Source organism: Schistocerca gregaria, chromosome 5 (assembly GCF_023897955.1).
Source record: "Schistocerca gregaria isolate iqSchGreg1 chromosome 5, iqSchGreg1.2, whole genome shotgun sequence".
NCBI lineage: Eukaryota > Metazoa > Arthropoda > Insecta > Orthoptera > Acrididae > Schistocerca > Schistocerca gregaria.
Genome location: NC_064924.1, coordinates 385,182,998 through 385,202,416, shown reverse-complemented (window position 1 = coordinate 385,202,416; position 19,419 = coordinate 385,182,998). Strand labels below are relative to the sequence as shown.

At 44.8% G+C, this 19,419-nt stretch overlaps 1 protein-coding gene across 6 annotated transcripts in view; it reads left to right on the top strand.

The window, feature by feature from the left end:
* The first annotated feature begins 326 nt into the window (after positions 1-326).
* LOC126273198 (band 4.1-like protein 4) overlaps positions 327-19,419 on the top strand; it is a 1,244,225-nt gene continuing 1,225,132 nt past the window's right edge. For 5 of the 6 annotated variants that reach the window (XM_049976738.1, XM_049976736.1, XM_049976733.1 and 2 more), the window contains exon 1: positions 334-496. The gene's annotated coding sequence lies outside the window, so the exon portion shown is untranslated. Of the gene's footprint in view, positions 497-19,419 lie in introns of all 6 variants that reach the window. The other variant, XM_049976734.1, reaches the window with a different exon arrangement.

Genomic DNA, 19,419 nt, shown 5'->3' with positions numbered 1-19,419 from the left:
GTTAACTGATGTTTTGATTTTTTACTCGGTTATTAGTAAAACATAAAAAAAACCTGTTACAACCGAGACCAAACAAACACAGTAAAATGCAGAAGTAACATAGCGGTATCAGCTTTAACCGGTAGGTTTTTCCTGTCCATAAGGCCAAGTCGCTCGGCTTCCGAATGAGCGGCGGGAGGCGGCTCTCGTACCGGCACGGATGTGGGCATCGTAACCCGCCGGTCAGCGCAGGCCAGGCCACGGCTGGAGCTTCCGGCGGCCGCCGCGCGGCGCGCTGCCTGGAACAGCCGTGATTGGCGGCGCGGCGCGGGGAGGGGGCAGCGAGGCCTTGAGACGGAGAGCGGCGGCAGTCAGTCGGCGCGCAACTCAGTCTGTGGTGCATGCTCGCAGCCAGCTGCCACGGTCAATGCCCGCGGGGACCCCAGCCTGCCACTAGCGGCCGCGCGACGCCAGCCGACACGACGCCTCCCGCTGCCACCCCCGCCTCACCCACAAGGTAAGTGCCTGCCCTCTCCTGTGTGTCGCCGTCGAATGGACACAGAGTGGTAGTCGGCGTCGTGCGGCCTACTCGCTTTACGGCGTCTGGTACGGGCGCCGCTGTCCCTTATATTGCCGCACTTGGACGGATGTACTAGGGACAAAAAGAATCAGTTTTTTGTAGTTCTATCTGTACGGACACCACAGTGCTTACGTATGCATGGATGCCTTGTCGTAGTGTTGTTACGACACGGCGGGTACGAGAGGAGGAAGAAACAAAGCGGAGGAGAGGGTGCAGAGATGTTCATCGAGGTGTGGCACCGACATACTAATTCCTCGCCGGCTGCGAGGCGCGCTTTGTGACCGGGACGCCACACGCCGGCGGCATTGCTGATGGAAGGAGGCGCTGGCAGGCGCTGCCTTGCGGAGGACGCGTCAGCAGCCAGCACCTCCGGCTTCTTCCTCGCGCGTCACAGGAGCTCCCGTCCACTATACGACGTGGATGTTTCATTTTCTCTGCGACAGATCACGCCCACTTAGCGCCATTGTGTCACATTTCTGCGACGATAACATACTATCTTTGCTTTTCAGTGCACTTGTACAATTCGCACAGTGACGATCCGTTTTGCCTGTGTTCAGAAGGTGACCGACGTCAAGACATTCATCGGAATCGCTCCAGTGGTGTACTATCTTATCTTCATTCACTGCCACAACCCTTAACTCTCCCTTTTCATTGAATATGAGCTTCAGCGTAGTCTTAAGGAATCTGTGTAGCAGTTACAGTGATAGAGTCTCGTCGCAAACACTACCAATACAATGAACAACTTCTTCTTAACGGAATGAGACCATACATGTATATATACGCTGTTATCCGTGCAATCAGCTACAAGTATGAAGCAGGTTCCCGAGTGCTTTTTAAGAGAAAATTCGAAGGCTAACTGAAAACTGTGCCGTCGTCGTAAAGGTCTACACAGGTCACGATGGTTACTTTCTTCCTAACTTCGGTATCAGCATCAAGCCTGAGAAATACTTTCCCTCAAAAATAAATAATGCCGATTGCGATTTATTAAGCAAACTGACATCCTGCAGATTTTTTTCCTTGGATTTTTCTTTATCAAATGTCGATGATTTTATTTTGGCTCGTTTTCTGTTGTATTACTAAGACGCAGTGGACAAGCGGTGCGACACACCACACGAAAACAGTGTACAGGTTTACTGGAAGACGAGAATTTGATGTAGGGTTCTGCACATCCTATAGTGAAAATCAAAGATATACTTGGAACAAGTAACCATACATGGTATTTTGTCGTTATCACACAATACATTTTTTATAAAAAAAAGTCACTAAAAAGCCACGAAGGTGATCGAAATGACGAGAGAGATCCAGAAACTCTACGCAAATGTTGAGCTGTTAAATGACTCGTTGTTGCCTCGATGGAGAAATATATAAATATCGAGTGTCAAACGCTTCGCAAAAGCTGTCATTCATCATGTGAAAAACTTTTTTCAGGAAAGTTAAAAATTAATGAAAGCTATTCTGATGTCTTCGGCGTACACTTTGCACAGGCATAACAATGATGAAAGCAGCGAAGTTGCGACATTCTCACAATGGGGTACATTTACTTTCTTGCCAGTGTGTATTTCTTCGCTACAAGTCGTACAGTTTTCTTGTCGAACATGAGTGTAGCTATGTACTTCGGAATCACATCCCCTAAGTAGTTATATTTGTTGCCAACGTTAGAACTAACAACGTTTGTGAAAGGAATCTTTTGTCTTCAGAACTGATGGCACGCTGTTTCAACCTAGCAACCTGCTGGTAACTTCAGTTCATATCAGTGACCAATCATGTGGAATCTCCCTGTCGCTCGCAAATACGAACCTGAGGGTAAGTCACAAGAAACTTACTCTCATTTCCGAAGTAACGGTGCTGAGAGGGCAGAATCCGTGTTATGGGGCTTGCCTCATTGCAAGTCGTTTGCACGGACTAACGAGCTCGTAACGGTGCAATTTTATTTTTAAGGTTCTGATTAAAAGTCCGGAAACAGGTTTGGGAGCGATCTGGGAGCCGGCGCGCCGTCTCCGTGCCCGCGGCCGCTCGCGGAGCTAAAGGACGCGATTTCGGTCATTAAAACGCGGCCGCGGCCGCTGATTAAAAGAGACTCGCGGATAATTACGATTATGTCGTCTTTTTTAAGGTGGCACTCGCGACCGAGAAGGTCAAGACTGCGCAGCGCCACCGCGGCCGCGGAGAAAGGCTATTTACTTGTTGAATATTTATGAAACCGTGATTTACATGCCGAGGCATTAGAGTGCACGGGTCTAAGACAAATGGCGAAATGCGGCAGGATGGCATGGGGAGGATGCAGTTCGTCGGAAATGCTCAGAGTTCGATCAGTTTTTTGTTTTGTTTTTGCTTTTCTGTTCCGACCCCTCCGTTCTTTTCCGTTCCTTATTTGGCGAAAGTATTTCTTATCGAGTTCTTGTGCGTGTGCGTCATTATCTAGTGGGAAGCTGTGAGAAGTCATCCCGCGAGGTGAGGGGTGTTTTTAGTTTGGGAGTAAGAAGTAGCTGCGCACCTCGTGCCTAGCGGGCATTAACAAGCCGGCTCGCTGCATAACGGTCCGGCGCCGCATTCTCCAGCAGAGGAGGCAGTCATAAATTTGTTAAGAGGCTCGAAGCACTGTTTCTAGCGCTTCGTGGCGCGCTCTTATGCTGTTACATTCACAAGCGGTAGTAAATGTGCCCAGTATGTTGCTGTTCTGATCCCTGGAAGCTTTGATACCGTGCTGTTAGCCTTCTGCGTCTACACTGTTCTGCAAAACTTAAGGATGAGATAGATAAATACATAAAACTCTCGTTGGAAAGGAATGTGAGGTCAGCCTGGCTACAGCTGTAAACTGGGCTGCCCCACAACACCGGCAGTTAGAGGAACAGGAAAAGACAGTCTGTGTCTATTAGCGAGCAGTTGTGGTGCACTCCAGTGGTTTTCTTCATTACAACATGGCCCGGACACAACATCTGGATGACTTCATCTGGAAAATAATCATTGATAAACTGGAAGATGGCTGAAATACGACAACTGTAGCCTAGGAGTTTGGCGTAGCTCTTAGCACTGTTCGACGTGTATGAGAAGCGTTCCGAACCACAAGCACTGCTGTCCGAAAGCGTGGAAGTGACAGACCACTGTCAGCTACAACAGCAGTGACCGCAACAATGTACAACAGGCAAAAAAGTTGCGCGTTAAGCAACGGGTGCAATTGCAACCACTTTAATCAGGACAGCAAGGCACGCAACTCAGGCTCCACAGTAGAACAGCGCTTGTATGGGCGTGGTCTCTCTGCCCGACTACCAGTACGTTGTATTCCATTGACACTCGAACATCGGCAGCTCCGTGTAAGATGGTGCCGTGGTCTTAGGGACTGGACCAACGAGGATTGGGATTGCTTGCTTTTCTCGAATGGGAGCAGATTGGGTCTGAGTAGTGATTCTGGATATAGCCTCATATGGTGTGAGAAGGGCCACGTAATGTACGCAAGAACATTCCTTAACATGATCATTTTCGTGGTCCAGGTGTTATGATGGAAAGGGATAGTGTTGCATGTGTGCATTGCCCTCCAAATACTTGAAAGCGGTACGTATACCAGTTAATGTTTTCGCGCAACTGTACTCCTCCCTCATGTGCGTCTTTTCAGGCGTACATTCGGTCCTGACTTCATTTTTGTGGATGACAATGCGCGACCGCATCGAACAACGCAGGTGAAGGAGCTGTTGAAGCGGAAATAGATTCGGCGAAAGGAATGGTGCGCCCGTTCCCGGGACTTAAATCTCATCGATCACGTGTGTCATGCCTGATGGAGACGTACTGTAGCACGCCCACATGCACCAACGACCGTCGGGCAGTTTTCAGCCGCGCTTGTAGAGGAGTGGAACGCGCTGCCACAACTCGTTACCAGCCTTGTGACCAAGCCCGGGGTCACGTTTAGGATACTATTGAGAACAATGCCCCGCCTTCTGTACTGTCCTGGAGAAAAATCATAAAATCGCGGTGTCTTCGGTATAATTATTGTCTTTGTATAAAAGTGTAATTTCTGTTCGTCTCATTGGGTATTTCACGTCCCATTGTACCAATTATTACGGCTTTCTCTCGTTCCTTTACGTATGGATCGCGGGAAGAAAGAGTACTTGAACGCCTGTATGAGTCCTGTAATTACTCAAATCTTGTCTCTGCGAACCCTTTGGGTGCGATACGTACGGGATTGTAGTATATTCCTAGATTCATCATTTAACGTTCGATCTAGAAAGTTTCTAAGTAGTTAGCATCTGTCTCCAAGCATCTGTAAGTTAAACCCTGTGACCATTCGTGCTGCCCTTCCTTGTATCCGTTCGATATCCCCTGTTAGTCCTATGTGATAGATGTCCCACAGACATGAGCAATATTCTAGGATGCTATATTCTGTAAGCACTCTCCTTTGTAGATTGACACCATTTCCCTAGTACTCTACCAATTAACCGCTGTCTGTCGCCTGCATTACCCACGACTGAGACTAGATGAACGTTCCATTTCATATTGCTACAAATTGTTACCTCCAGTATTTGTATGAATTGATTCCAACGGTGACTGACTGGTATTATAGCCATATGATACTGTTTTCGTTTTGTGAATGCACGATTTCACACTTCTGAACATTTAAAGCAAGTTTCCAGCACTTGTATCACTTTGAGATCTTACAAATTATGACGGAGTATTTGCGTAGCTTCTTTCAGATAGTACCTCATTATGGAGAACTGCATCGTCTGTGAAGAATCTGAGTTTACTCTTAATATTGTCCGCAAGGGCAGTAAGATAACTGCGTTCTCCCCCAAAAATATCTTCAAGTCAGTCACAAATTTCGTTCGAGACCCCATAGGATCACACTTTTGGTAACAAGCGTTGACGCAGTACTGAGTCAATTAATTAATCCAGGTGGTTGGCATGGAGTAGGTCATTCTGTTCGAGATACGTCATTACATTTGAGCTCAGGGTATGTTCTGAGGAACTGCATCAAATGAATGTCAAGGATTTTGGGCGGCAGTTCTGTGGATCAATTCTGCTACACTTTTTGTAGACGCATGTATCCTGTGCTTTCTTTCATCTACTGGATACGTTTTTGTTTTGTTAAGCGATCGAAGGTAAATTCTTTAGCATACTCTACCACGCCAAAACAATTTAGCCTGAGGCACAGTAGAAGTTCCTGGTTTTGTCTTCTTCTGCTCTGTTTGCGAACAACCCGAAAATGTCTTCCTTAAAATGGACAGGGACTTCAGTTATTACAGCTTGCGCTCTCTCTAATTAAGGAAGTCCAAGTTTTTACGTCTAATCGTTGGCGAGACCATTACAGACGTAGCACAAGGTTTTATAAAAATCCATACTAACATTCGCCATAAGCTAATCAGGGGAACCATAGAAAACCAAAATCAGGATGAGCGGAAGGAGTCCAGTGCCTAAAGCCATGCCCCACCATGATCGGTCGCTGTCTCTCAATCCTCGGTGCTTGCGAGATGTTAAACACCAATGTCCCTTCCTTTTTTTCCCCTATAATGTATCTCGCTGCTAAGACTCAGGAGTGCGGTGTAAACGCTTTGATATTTGAACGATATCTTTTATGTTTTTGGACCTTCAGTGTAGATTTGTTGTGTAACTTCATTCATTTATGTCAAATAGTGCGTCAGTTTCTATGCGAAACAGCTAAATTCAAGTGTTCCAAGATTAGATTATAGTCCTTTCTCCCGTAGTGAATGTAAAGTGTGACATTGTCTTGTAGTTGACGTTGGTTGACCGCTTTTAAGCATTAGTACTGGTATGGATGATTATGGAAACAAAACGAATAAGGCGGAACCCTCTTTCGAGACATGGCGTGCTCCTCTCGAACATCGCCAGGACAACGGCCTAACTTACCCGTCCATATCCAGTGGGCGAATCACCGTCAATTATTTTAGGTTCACCTGATATTTGAGACACTACTAAGTAGTTTAAGATTTCACCCATTGCGTTGATGACAGGAACACAGTCACCTGTCTTCTCCTCATAGGGTATGTATTGACAATGAAATATTTTCTCATCATCACGATCCGATCTGCCCTTCATGTCGAATGCTGCCCACACCTGCGTGCGTTATCGACTCGTGTCACGCATTCTTCCCAGTTTACTGTGTCTGTGAAATGTTATGGGACTTAACTGCTAAGGTCATCAGTCCCTAAGCTTACACACTACTTAACCTAAATTATCCTAAGGACAAACACACACACCCATACCCGAGGGAGGACTCGAACCTCCGCCGGGACCAGCCGCACAGTCGATGACTGCAGCGCCTGAGCCGTTCGACTAATCCTGCGCGGTCCCAGTTTACTCTGAGATTAAAAAAGGAGGCTAGAACACAGGGAGACGCACTTACGTGGAGAAAGTGAAGCGTGCCTCCGCCATATTGGTAAGACTTCGTGAAGTGTTCCTCGGACAGTTTTGCTACTATGGACACCATGCTCGACGATTGAGAATTATCGTTAGAAGACCGAGTATATGAACTGTCTAATGAGTATTCACCGATGAAAGTGTATTGTTCCAGAGTATGTACTTAGAAGTGAGTATTAATTGATCGCATTAACGCTGAAGTAGATTTTTAAACAGGACTTTTACAGAGAAGCAGACATCTAAAACTCGCAAAGATGGCGGACAGGCTTCAACTGATGTCTGCGCTCGACACAGATAACGCCATCTCCCCTATATTCTAACCTCTTTGGATTAAAAACAGTATATCGTCACTTTCTCCATAGCAGTTGTTTCTCACCAGTCGTGATCTGTATTAAAATATCTGTGATTCATTTCCTTTCCTTGTTTTCGTTATTTCATTGTTACGATGTCTATGAAATTACAACTGTTTCACAAAATGTTGATCTTGTGCTTCACCTTACCCGCTGTAAGCTACATCTTTACCAGTTTCCATTGCCTGTAACAACTTGAGCTGTCTGGATTAAAAAATAGTAAGTCTGTCGTGGTCAAAGTTCACGGTGGTACTGTTGTCGAAATGGATTAAAATATTTTTGTTCGGAAAGAGCTTTTGAGATATTATATGTCTTAAACGCAAAAGGAAACTGTTATAGCTAAAGATAAAAGCGTGTGATTGCTCTTCTGTTGAGAAAAATTGTAAAATACAGAAAAAAGTATTTGGTCCTTTGTAAATACTGACAATTTGGAGTATTTCATAGGAACCGCGCTTCGACGACGAGCGCTGAGAACTAACAGAGAGTGCTTCAGTCGCCCACGAATCAGTCACCGCTAATACATCAAAGAGAAAGAGCTCGAATTAAAATATAAACAATGAAGCGACGAGCGAGTGGGGACGTAGATCGAATGGAAATACGCAGGCAGATTAAAATGCAGTGACTGATTGTAAATTTTGAATGAGTACATGAGTCTGGGTGAATTTGCAGGGCGAGAGGTGTGGATGTGGAGCGTGCGGGAAATCCGAGGATGCGAGGGGGCAGGGAAGCCGCCAAAGCGAGGCGACGCTTGGACTCCGGCCGCGCCCGCGCCACACATCAAAGCCCTGTCCCCGGGCAGCTTTTGACAGCGCCGGGCTCTCCCAGCTCACGCACGCCCGCTTTGTACCTACTTTTGCTTCGTTGCGAGACAGGGATTAGTTACGTTTATTTGAAATTTCGATACGAGGTAGCACTGACGTCTCTTACATGCGTTCGCGTTTCACGACCTGCAACACGTAGCTGTAGTAGTGCCCACATAAGAAGGCGGATGGAGGGGAGACGCGCAGTGGCGAGGAGCTGTGTGCCACGTGACCCTCCAGCCAATAATGGCGCTCTGCCGCGTCTGCCTGTAGCACGCGCTTCCGGATTCGAGTAGATTATTTAGAGTTGATTCTGATGTTGGTTTACATACGGTGTGATTACGAGGGACGTTTAGTAAGTAATGCAACACATGTTTTCTGAGGGCGGTTTGGTTTTATTCAGGATTACAATACACCATATTAAAATGCAGTGAGTGATTGTAAATTTTGAATGAGTACATGAGTCTGGGAGAGTTTGCAGGGCGAGAGGTGTGGATGTGGAGCGTGCACACACTCTCATTTGAGGTGATTGGCGTATCACAATTTTTCAACATAATCTGCGTTCAGTACGGCGACCTTACGCCTCCTTACTGGAAAGGCCATGCACGTCCGCATGGTATCACTTGTAAGTAGGCTGTTTAGGTTTTTATAATGGTAACGCCACGTAGCTCTCTGTATGAAAATCACTGGCTGTGCTGTGTGCAGTCTGTGGCTGGTTTGCATTGTTGTTCGCTATTGTAGTTTTGGGCGGTTGGCTGTTAGCGGCACGTAGCGTTGCGCAGTTGGAGGTGAGCCGCCAGCAGTGGTGGATGTAGGGAGAGAGATGACGGAGTTTTGAGAGCGGATGACCTGGAAGTGTGTCCATCAGAGACAGTGAATTTGTAAGACTGTATGTCATGAACTGCGATATATATTATGACTTTTGAACACTATTAAGGAAAATATATTGTTTGTTCTTTATCAAAATCTTTCATTTGCTAACTATGCTTATCAGTAGTTAGTGCCTTCAGCAGTTTGAATCTTTTATTTAGCTGGCAGTAATGGCGCTCGCTGTATTGCTGTAGTTCGAGTATCGAAGATTTTTGTGAGGTAAGTGATTTGTGAAAGGTATAGGTTAATGTTAGTCACGGCCATTCTTTTGTAGGGATTATTGAGAGTCAGATTGCGCTGCGCTAAAAATATTGTGTGTCAGTTGAGTGTTGATCAGAATAAGTAAAGAGCGAAATGTCTGAGTACGTTCAGTTCTGCTAAGCTGTTTGAAAATCAAATAACGTAAGGGGTTTATCAGCACAGTAATTCATTAATTTTTGTAAGGGGAAGTTTCACACACTACTGGTCGACGTCGGAGCTAACGTCTTGCCGCATCAATAACCCTCCCATCATCCACGTACTGCTTCCAGCGGAGTGCATTCTTTATTGGGCCAAATAGCTGGAAGTAGGAAGGTGCGAGATCCAAGCTGTAGGGTGGGTGAGGAAAAACTGTCCAGTGAAGTTTTGTTAACTCCTCAAGGTTGTGCAGACTTGTGTGAGGCCTCAAGTTGTCATGAAGAAGGAGAAGTGTTTGATTGTGATACGCCAATCACCTCAAATAAGAATGTGTGCACGTTCCAACACTGCAGAAGACACAGCGATGTGCGGCGGACTGGCACGCGGGAGGCTGGACGGGTTTGCGCGGCCTTTGTGCAATGCTGACTGACGCTTTTCCCAACGGCTCACCGTGCTTTTGTTCACTAGCAGGACTCTGTAGACATTCGGCAAACGCCTATGAATATCTGAAATGCTCCGGTTTTCCGCAAAAATAAACTCAACGACTGCTCTTTGCTTGGAATGCACCTTCGTTATAGAAAACGTTTTGAGGACAACGTATAGCGCCGCCACTTATTACAAATATAGGTATTGAAGCGGAAATATTCCATGGTGTCCCATAACAAATTACTCTACTTTAACTGAAATTAACGGAGAAAAAATATGTTGCATTACATACGAAACGCCCCTTGTACTTAGCCACTATGGTGCTCATTATCGATGGAACAGAACAAGCACAGCCAGTAGCACGCTAGGAATCGACAGCTATAGTTGTTGAGCGTATAAATTCTAATACGGAGAGTCAGAAGTAGAAACTGTGGCCAAGTGTAGCTCTCAGCCCAGCGTTGCCAGTTACCAGGAGAGATAATAGCTGGAGCATGAGGTATGGGACAGATAGACACTCTGGTGACACCTCAAAGTTCTCTCTCTCTCTCTCTCTCTCTGTCTCTCTCTCTCTCTCTGTCTCTCTCTCTTTCTGCAGAACGTATCGCTTTGTCTCCCTCAAGTGTGCTGCACCACTGTGATAGAAGAGCGGTACTAACGAGTGGTTCAAAACGGGATTAACAATTTCCTGTGTGTCAGATACGTTACCTGGTCACATAAAGAGCGTTATTTACAATGGTTTCAGCATTCTGACTTTTTCCCCAATGAATCATTTTAGTTCAATGAGAATTTTCACTCGTTATGCAGTATGTTACAAAAAGATTTCGAATATTTTACTTTACAAAGCATGCGAAGCAAGAAAAGCCCCCTGTGCTGACCTAGACGGTCCAGCCAGGACCGACCGGTCCACTTAGGACCGACCGCTCTTTGTGCCATCCTCTGCCAATGGCGTCTTGGGGGTGTGTTATGGAGGGGTGTGGGGTGAGCACTCGCTCTGCCGGCCGTACTTGCTTTCTAGACCTTGGAGCCACTACTTCTCAAACAAGTAGCTCCGCAGTTGGTATCACGAGCCTAAGTACACCCCGTTCCAGGCCACCTACCAAGGAATAATCCCTACCTGTAGCGGCAATCGAACCCACATAGGCTGGCCATTGAGCTACGACGGCGGAACAAGTATGACGAAGCTATACAGTAATCCTATACCGGCCGTAGTAGTTCTCAGCCATTCCCAAAGGACTACGAGAAGGCTGCTCTATGGCGCCAGCCTTACGTGAAATCTGCTTTGAGGAAGTCCTTAAGAGATGGAGAGAGCAGTGCTGCGGAACGGGAATACTCAGAGATCATTAAACTTCGTAGACCCTTCTCTTTGCTGACTTACCTGGAGATCAGAACGATTACATGGTGCGAAAACTGGAGAAAGAATAAGTAGAATGCGGACAGAAAATTATTATGGAGAAAACTGAATAGATAGCAGTAGGAGAAAGAAATGTAAAAGACTTAGACACTGAAATGACAAAAATAAGAAAAAAATTGACACTTTCATATTCTTGGAAGTATCGCTGTTGTCATTCGATAGCAGAAGCATAGTCGACAACACAAAATAGGCCAACGGAAAACAGCAATATGTTAACCCATCTCTGTTCTCTGGAGAAGCAACATAACAAAAAGGGCAAAACATATAATCTGTAAACTGAAAGCGTAAACTCCTGCTCAGTAATTTGCATGTCAGAGTTTCTCCTACACCAACCTTGTAAAAGGCGACTGATTCATTTCATTTAAAAAAATGCGCAAGCTGTATTTCAAACATTCCTGAAGTACGAGACGTGTGGAAGAGTAGCTAAGGAAGAGTGTGCCACATCGGTTTAAGCATAAATAAATATTTACCTTCTTCAATATGTTTCTGATCTGCGGATGTCTATGAATGGGACAGAAGGCGAAAAACAGTACAAAAGATCTCATTCTGTGCTACACGAGTAAATAAAATAACATAAAAGGTGTACCACGTTAGCATCTATTTATTACCGACATCCTCTGTGGAACATTTGCAGCGGAATGAGGAAACGCTTACTTGTGTCTAATAGAAGACGCATTATTCACGATCATATGTAAGCTTTTCATCTAGCAGGTCTGGAGAGAGTACATAGGTTTCCTAGTCTCCTTGCTTCCTGCCATACAAACAAAAAGGCATCTTTATCGACTCAGTAAGATTCGTTCATCATAATCGATGTTTCAGAAAAAGTCGACAACTGTTGCACTCACGACTTACAGAATGAAAAACTGCACCAGTTACTTACGACAGGTATTCAATATGTTATGCAACACATTCATTCCTCGGCTAATTTCGTTTGAGAAAATGTCGAATTTATTGTGGGACATTGTGGAATATTCCCGTTTCAGGCCATATACCTTCATTAAGTTCTGCCATGTGGCGACGCTATGAGCAACCTACAAAACGGCCTCTGTAACTGAGGTGCGTTCCAAGCGGAGAGCTGTTATTGTTTCTTTTGGAGGAAAATCAGAGCATCTCAGATATTCATAGGCGTTTGCAGAACGTCTACGGAGACCTAGCAGTAAACAAAAGCACGGTGAGTCGTTGGGCGCGGCGTCTGTCGTCATTTCCAAGAAGTTCATGCACTCCTGACCGATCTCTCGCGTGCCAGCCGGCTTGCTCAGAGCTGTGACTCCCACAATGTTGGAACGTACGGACACACTTACTCGAAGTGATCGACGGATCACAATCAAACACCTCTCTGCACAACTGCTCCTATCTGCTGGTAGTGCTCACACACTAGTCTACAAGTTTGGGTACTGCTGGGTTCCTCACCGCCTAACAGTAGACCAAAAAGAGCAACCATGGACCATCTGTGCGAAATTACTTGCAGCGTAGACTAGTGGAGTAATGCAAAGCGGGCTTATAGGCCCTCCCGGTGAGGTGGTGTAAGGCCGGCGCGTTGAACGGAGGAGATTTTGAAAAAAAAAAGGTTTTTGTAGCCAAAAGAGTGAGGAGTAAAATGGTATATTGGAATCCTGACTAAAATCGACCTGCTTTCAGAAAAAAGTGGCATTACTTGTTGAACACCCCTCGTATTTTCCATGTTTAGCACAACGCATCTCAAGAATTCATTGTCATTTTGAGATGCATATTTTTTTGTGACGAGTTGCGAGTTTGCGATATTCTGTGCAATGAAGGCGGCACCAAAATACCTTATAACTTCAAAAAGACAACTGCATTCCAAGAGAGACAGAAAAATCACACATGAAAACACCACAAAAAATTATTTATGTAAGCAAATGCATTTGAAAATGATGATAAATTCTCGAAACGCATTTTGCTAAGCATGGAAAAATAAGTGACTGGTGCAGTTTTTCATTATACAAATCACGATAATATTAATTCGTGACAACACTAATTTCAGCTACTGGTTGCCTCGCGTAGCGTATCAGCGGCGCTGACATAGTGTGTGGTGTGTCTCGCCGCAGAGCCAACCTTCTGTCTCTTGGCTCGCTCCCGAACGAAAGGGAAATCTAGCGCTGTGTGCCAGAAAGCAAGAGCAGGCCACGCCGAGGTACTCTAGTTCCAGTGCAGTCCTAGTTGCCTGTCACTGACTAGCTTCGAAGCGTTCCATCTTAGATTCAGCCAACTTTAGCAGCAGGGATGATTCGACTATGCACTCAGAACAACTTCCCATTCCTTTCAGAATTTCATATTGTCTTAGCCACACTGTTTATTGACTGGAACTGTCTTAAGCGTTCCGAATGTACATCATTTTCAAAGGCATATGTAAAAACCTTAGTATAAAAAACATTGCATATACTGAACGTATGGGTACCTAGTCGTCTGTTATGAACAACACACAGGTGCAATACATGCAGTGTTTTTAATATGAAGATAGATATCCAGCGATCACAGGCCCTGCAGGCCACGCGCTGCTTCAACAAACTGCCTCCATTCCTTCCTGTTTTGTGCCTGGTTCCTCCAGGTGTCTTCAATCCCCACAACTGCTAGGTCCTTCGTCAGGTCGTCCATCTTCGCCTGTCTTCCATCTGGCTGGCATACGGGCTACATGGCCCACCCATTGTATTCTTTCGCTCTTTATCTTCTGTACGATTTTTGGTTGTCGCATCAGAAGGTAGATTTCCTCGTTTTTCCTCCTCCACCTCCGTTCTCCGTTATCTGAAACTGGGTCCCATATCCTCCTCATTACTCTTCTTTCTAATATTAATAGTTTTTCCTTTTCTCGTTTAGTCATGCTCCATGTTTCTGAACCGTACATTACTGCTGGGCATATCACTGTATTGTAGATTTTCATCTTATGGTTCACTGAGATCGATTTAGAGCCGAGTGTCTCACTGAGTGAATGCATGCATTTCATTCCCACTGCTATTCCTTCCTTGATGTCCAATTGTTATGTTGTTGTCCGTGGTAAACCAAGATCCCAAGTCTTTGAACTGGTGTACTCCCTTGTACCCTTGAACCTCTTGCCACCTATCTCAAGAAATTCTTCCTGCTCTTGTCTTCTTCCTAACTGCATGAACTCTGCTTTGTCTTGATTCACTTCATGCCCTACCTTCCATGCATAATTTTTCATTTTCTGGTACATTCCTTTCAACTCAAGCTTTGATTCACTTAGTACTACTATGTCATCTGCATATGCGAGACAGTTGAAGTTACCGTCAATCTGTACTGTAACCCACTTCTGTTGCCTACACTCTTTTATTACTTTCTCTAAGATGACATTGAATAGAACACATGAGAGATCATATCCTTTTCTGAAGCCTGTCTCAATCTCGAATGGTACTGATATGGCTCCTCGGAAACGTACTGCTGCCTTTGACCCTTCCATACAAGCCTGCGCCATTCACACTAGCTTATCAGGGATTCTGAAGTCACGCCTTGCATTGTATGTGGATGCTGTAATACGCACGTTGAAACTCGACGAACAGGCTGTAGATATCCTTATCATATTCCCAGTGTTTTTCAAACAATTGTCTTAGTGTCAAAATGTGATCTATTGTCGATTGGTTTGGTCGAAAACCAGCTTTGTACTCCTGTATGTTATTCTCTGTGAATGGTTGAAATTTTCTGAGGGTAATGATGGACAGTACCTTATACGTTACATTCAACAAGCTGATTCGTCTGTAGTTACCACATTCCATTTTGCTTCCCTTCCTGTATGTTGGGCATACTATAGCCAATTTCCATTCTTCTGGCAGTGTGTCCTTCTCCAATATCAACTGGATCAGTTTATATATCTCTAAGTGTAAGATTTTTAATATGAAGGCTTTTATAATTGTATAATGCCTTTGGAAACGATGTATAATAAAAACGCGTAAGGCAATTCCGTTCGATAAACAGTGTAGGTACAATCTGGAATTCGGAGTGCAACATGGCTGCTAAGCCTCATACTGCGTTTTTCCGTATCATTAATAAATTTCCATTCCCCGTTAAGGTATTACAATTAATACGATCAACAGAACATCCATTCTTTTCTCCCGTAATTATTCTAGTTAAGTGGCTATTTAGTCAGGTGAGAATTTGCATTGTAATGAAGTTTTTGCGCTGTATTGGCTGTAGCAACTTGAGCTACACGAAGGACGTGACTTACCTGCGCTCCATTGCTGCTCAAACACTTAACTCATTGTTTATTGTAATCACTGTGCTGGAGTCAATTTCTCTTTCGTCGTTTAGGAAGTTAGCAACCTTCATGTTAGTTAAAAGTTTTATGCTTCAGGTCTTTTTAGATGATATAGAGAATAAAGATTTAAGGTTCTGACAGCGTTTCTACGCTACACTTTGCACCACAGTTCACGTTCACTCAATTTTCAGACATGCAACCAAATGAGATATTTTGGTCTAACACTCTGCAGCATTGTCAAGCCAAATCGGTGACATATGCCTGAATGTAAATTAATCGTTATTTATTGCTTGAAATGCCAGTTGACGTGACTCAAAGATGACAAACTGTGAAATTGAGAGTGCATGATCAGGCGAATTGGCGAACCGGTTAAGAAAATGGACTCTCTTTCGGGATGACTATGTTCACTTTTCTGCTCGACCATCCAGACTCACGGCTCCCATAGTTGTCCAGGTCCTTTAAGGCGAATGCGAGGCTGCTTTCATTGAAACCAGGATGAACTAAGTTGGCACGGAAACTGGTGGCAGGCTGTGTGGAAAAGAATAGACATAGTGTGGCAGCGAGAATAAGATTAAGCAGATTTCATGAACTGTCCTGATCGATGTCATTTCCCAGTAGATTAGATTCTCTGCCAGTCTTTCTTTCACTGCGTGCAGTAAGGATATGAATGCTGTTATAATTCATCTCATTGTCTATAAACAGGCTCAGGATTACATTACACATTACGCAATTCTCGAGTAGTTTCTGTGGGAGGTGGAAGAGAATAACTAGTAGGTTATTCGTGTTTAGCCTTCGTTTTAGGTAGATTGTCAAGATGAGTCTTTTCCTGCTGATGAAAGGTCTCCTATTCGATCACGATGTGAACGTTCAGCTAACCCCAAACACCACAAGAACCTGAAGAAGCTCCCAGAAATGTGGTCGAAAGGTCGAGCGTGCAGAAGAAACCCGACGCGGCCTAAAAATCTACATGTGAGCGTTTGTTGAGGAAAAGTGTTCGTACAGTGTCCATTTCAATATGTATTTCAGCCTTATTCGCGTCATCTTTGAATGTCCTCAGAATGTTTGACGCAATGTGCGATCTTCAAGAAGTGCACGAACGCTGTCACGACAGCTGAACATTCCAAGGTCCACCGTTCGAAAAGTGATGCGAACAAATGTGAAATGGTACCCGCACAAACTTCCAGGCTGTCGTCGATGCAGGTGGTCATCACATTGAGATACGTTTGTAACCTGGGACGTAAATATGGTGAGCAATTAACAAATGTTACCTACTCACGTGGAAATTAAAATGTGACTCTTTCAGTGGTGTATTCGTATTTTTCTCTTCCCCATGTCGTTAGAAATGTTGCCACAAAGATTCATTATCCTACGATCACTCGTTTTTCAAGGAGGCCCTGTCATGTAGAGAAAGTTTAATTGTAACCACCTTGTAGTTCTTAAATCGGTTGCTTGACGCATGTACTTAACAATTTTTTGGAGTCTGCTTTTAACAAGCTGTACTTCCCTGAACCGAAATTTTTGTAAGCTACGTTAAAGCAATGTGCTAAGCTCTGGCGTAGACAAATTCTTTGTGTTTTCTTCGATTTTGTCGTGGAGTTACTCGCTCGTCATTTTGTCTTCTTTCGTGAATTTGGATCTTTCCAGTATTTCCTCACTCTTGCACTGCGTTCTTTTCTTCTTTCATCTGTCTAAACAGTGACGCGCTTTCTGGTCTTTTCCTGAAAACCCCCGATTCTCCTATCTTGTTTCGAAACGTTGGCCTGCGTAGAGCTTCTGCTTCTGTAACATTAATTTCTGCTAAGTTCGTTTTCACTTCCCAGAACCAACCGAGTTGCGTTTTGAGATTGTTGTCGAAATGGTCAAATATTTTTTAGATTATCTTTACAGGGTCATTCAAACCCAGTGGCAATGAAATGGAATTCTCCTTTCTCTAACAGACGGTTTTTCGCTTTGGGTGTAGGTTTTTTCATTACTTCTTCTCATCCACTTACTTCTAACTTTCGTTGGATCGAGTATTTTACGTAGTATTTTCCTTTCTTTCTTTCTAGCTATTCAGTTTCTCCCTTTTGTTGGAGATTAAATATTCCACTGCATGACGCTCCGGTTTTATGAGAATGTTACAGTGTTGGATTTTGTTATTTACTGTGAGTGATATTTTATTGTAAGCGTTCTTCGTGTAGTATACATAAAATCACGCGGTTTAGGGGGGAGAGGAGAGGAGGACGACGAGACAGTAACTATTACCTATCCCAGAACCGAACCCTGGATCCGTGCTTGAAAACAGTATCTCCTTTCTGACATTAAGTTGCGTCCTCGCGTCAACCAATCTTAATACACTGATTCCGTACGAGTGACTGGCACATCTACGTCTTTTCACTGCCTTGACTTACGCCGGCGATGTAGGATCTCGTGAGACCCTGATACCAGATTTACTACAGTGCTTCAAAGCGACCACTGTGCTCCTGTAAAAGGGGTGACTAATATTTTGTCCGTAGCAGTGTGTCCTGTGTCCAGCAGACATCGCTCTTGCACGTTAACATAGCTACACAGTCGAGATAAGCTCCAGCAGGTGTGGAGCTACTTACACGAGCGGCCGCTCGGTCCATTTCTCGCAGAGACGTGAGATTAGTTCTGGGATGGGGATGTAATCGGTCGGTGAGACGGTGGCGCTAAACGGCCTTTCAGGGTGCTGAATGCGGCGGCCGAATGAATGGACGCCGGCAGAGGCGATGCGTCACGCACCCGGCCGGGTTCAAGGCTCGGGCCGCCGCCTAGCACGCGCCTCACCTACAGTCCGGGGTACTTGCTTTTTGCTGTGCCGTCGGTGTGCTTAGCGGCGTGACTGGACCCTTTTGCAAACACGCAGCCTTTTTACTTACGGCGCTTCACTCTTTATGAGAAGATATGCGCACCGGATCTATTATACGAAGCTCTCGCACACGATAGTGCCAAGTCCTTTGCTGCTACAATGTCGCAAACTTAAGCACTGGATTAGCTGTTATTTAGCCCACACGATTTTCTGCAACTCTCAGCCATCTTTTTTTTGCCTGCGATATCTACCCGATCAAATACTGAGCAGGCAAATATGGAGTCGTCGCGTGAGTCACACCGATCCGAGGCTACCAGGCAATTGAGTTCCGCTGTTATCCACAGGCTTGCTGATCTCGCCATTTTTGTAACGTCACCTTGTGATATTGTAGATCCAGTAGTTGCTACAACGAATTACGTGGGTAACGGCATATGTAAACAGAAAAAAAGCTTTTAGTCAAATCTTGTCAGCAAATTATGTGAGTTTCATGATTCGCACTATCTTCTTCCTTTTTGTGCCTGTCCCGCAATCGGTTCAGAGTTGGTGTGGTTATTTACGATTTGGTTCACATGGCTTTGAGCGCTATGGGACCTAACTTCTGAGGTCATCAGCCCCTAGAACTTAGAATTTCTTAAACCTAACTAGCGTAAGGACATCACACACATCCATGCCCGAGGCAGGATTCGAACCTGCGACCGTAGCGGTCGCGCGATTCCAGACTGTAACGCCTAGAACCGCTCGGCCACCTCGGCCGGCATATTTACGATTTGGCATGGTTAGTTTAATAACTGGCCGATGGCCTTCCTCTCAGCACCCCGTTAACCCCCGGCAGGGCGGAATGTGTACACCTGCAACCCTCTGCGTGTAGTCTTAATCATGTGAAAGAGATCGACATATTCTAGAATATTTCTTAAGTGTGTGGGACCCATACCAGATAGGACTGATAGGGCATATTGAACATATACATAGAAGGGCAGCATGAATGGTGACAAGTTTGTTTGACCCATGAGAGAATGTGATAGATGCTGAAGAGACTGAACTGACAGTCTGTTCAAGAAAGACGTAAACTGTCGTTAGAAAGTCTACTAACAATGAGTCAAGAACTAGCTTTAAGTGATGAGGAATGTACTACAAACCCTTACCTAACGCTCGGATGAGGGTAGCGAGGACAAAATTTAAAGATTCAGTCTTCCCGTGCTACATGCGTGAATGG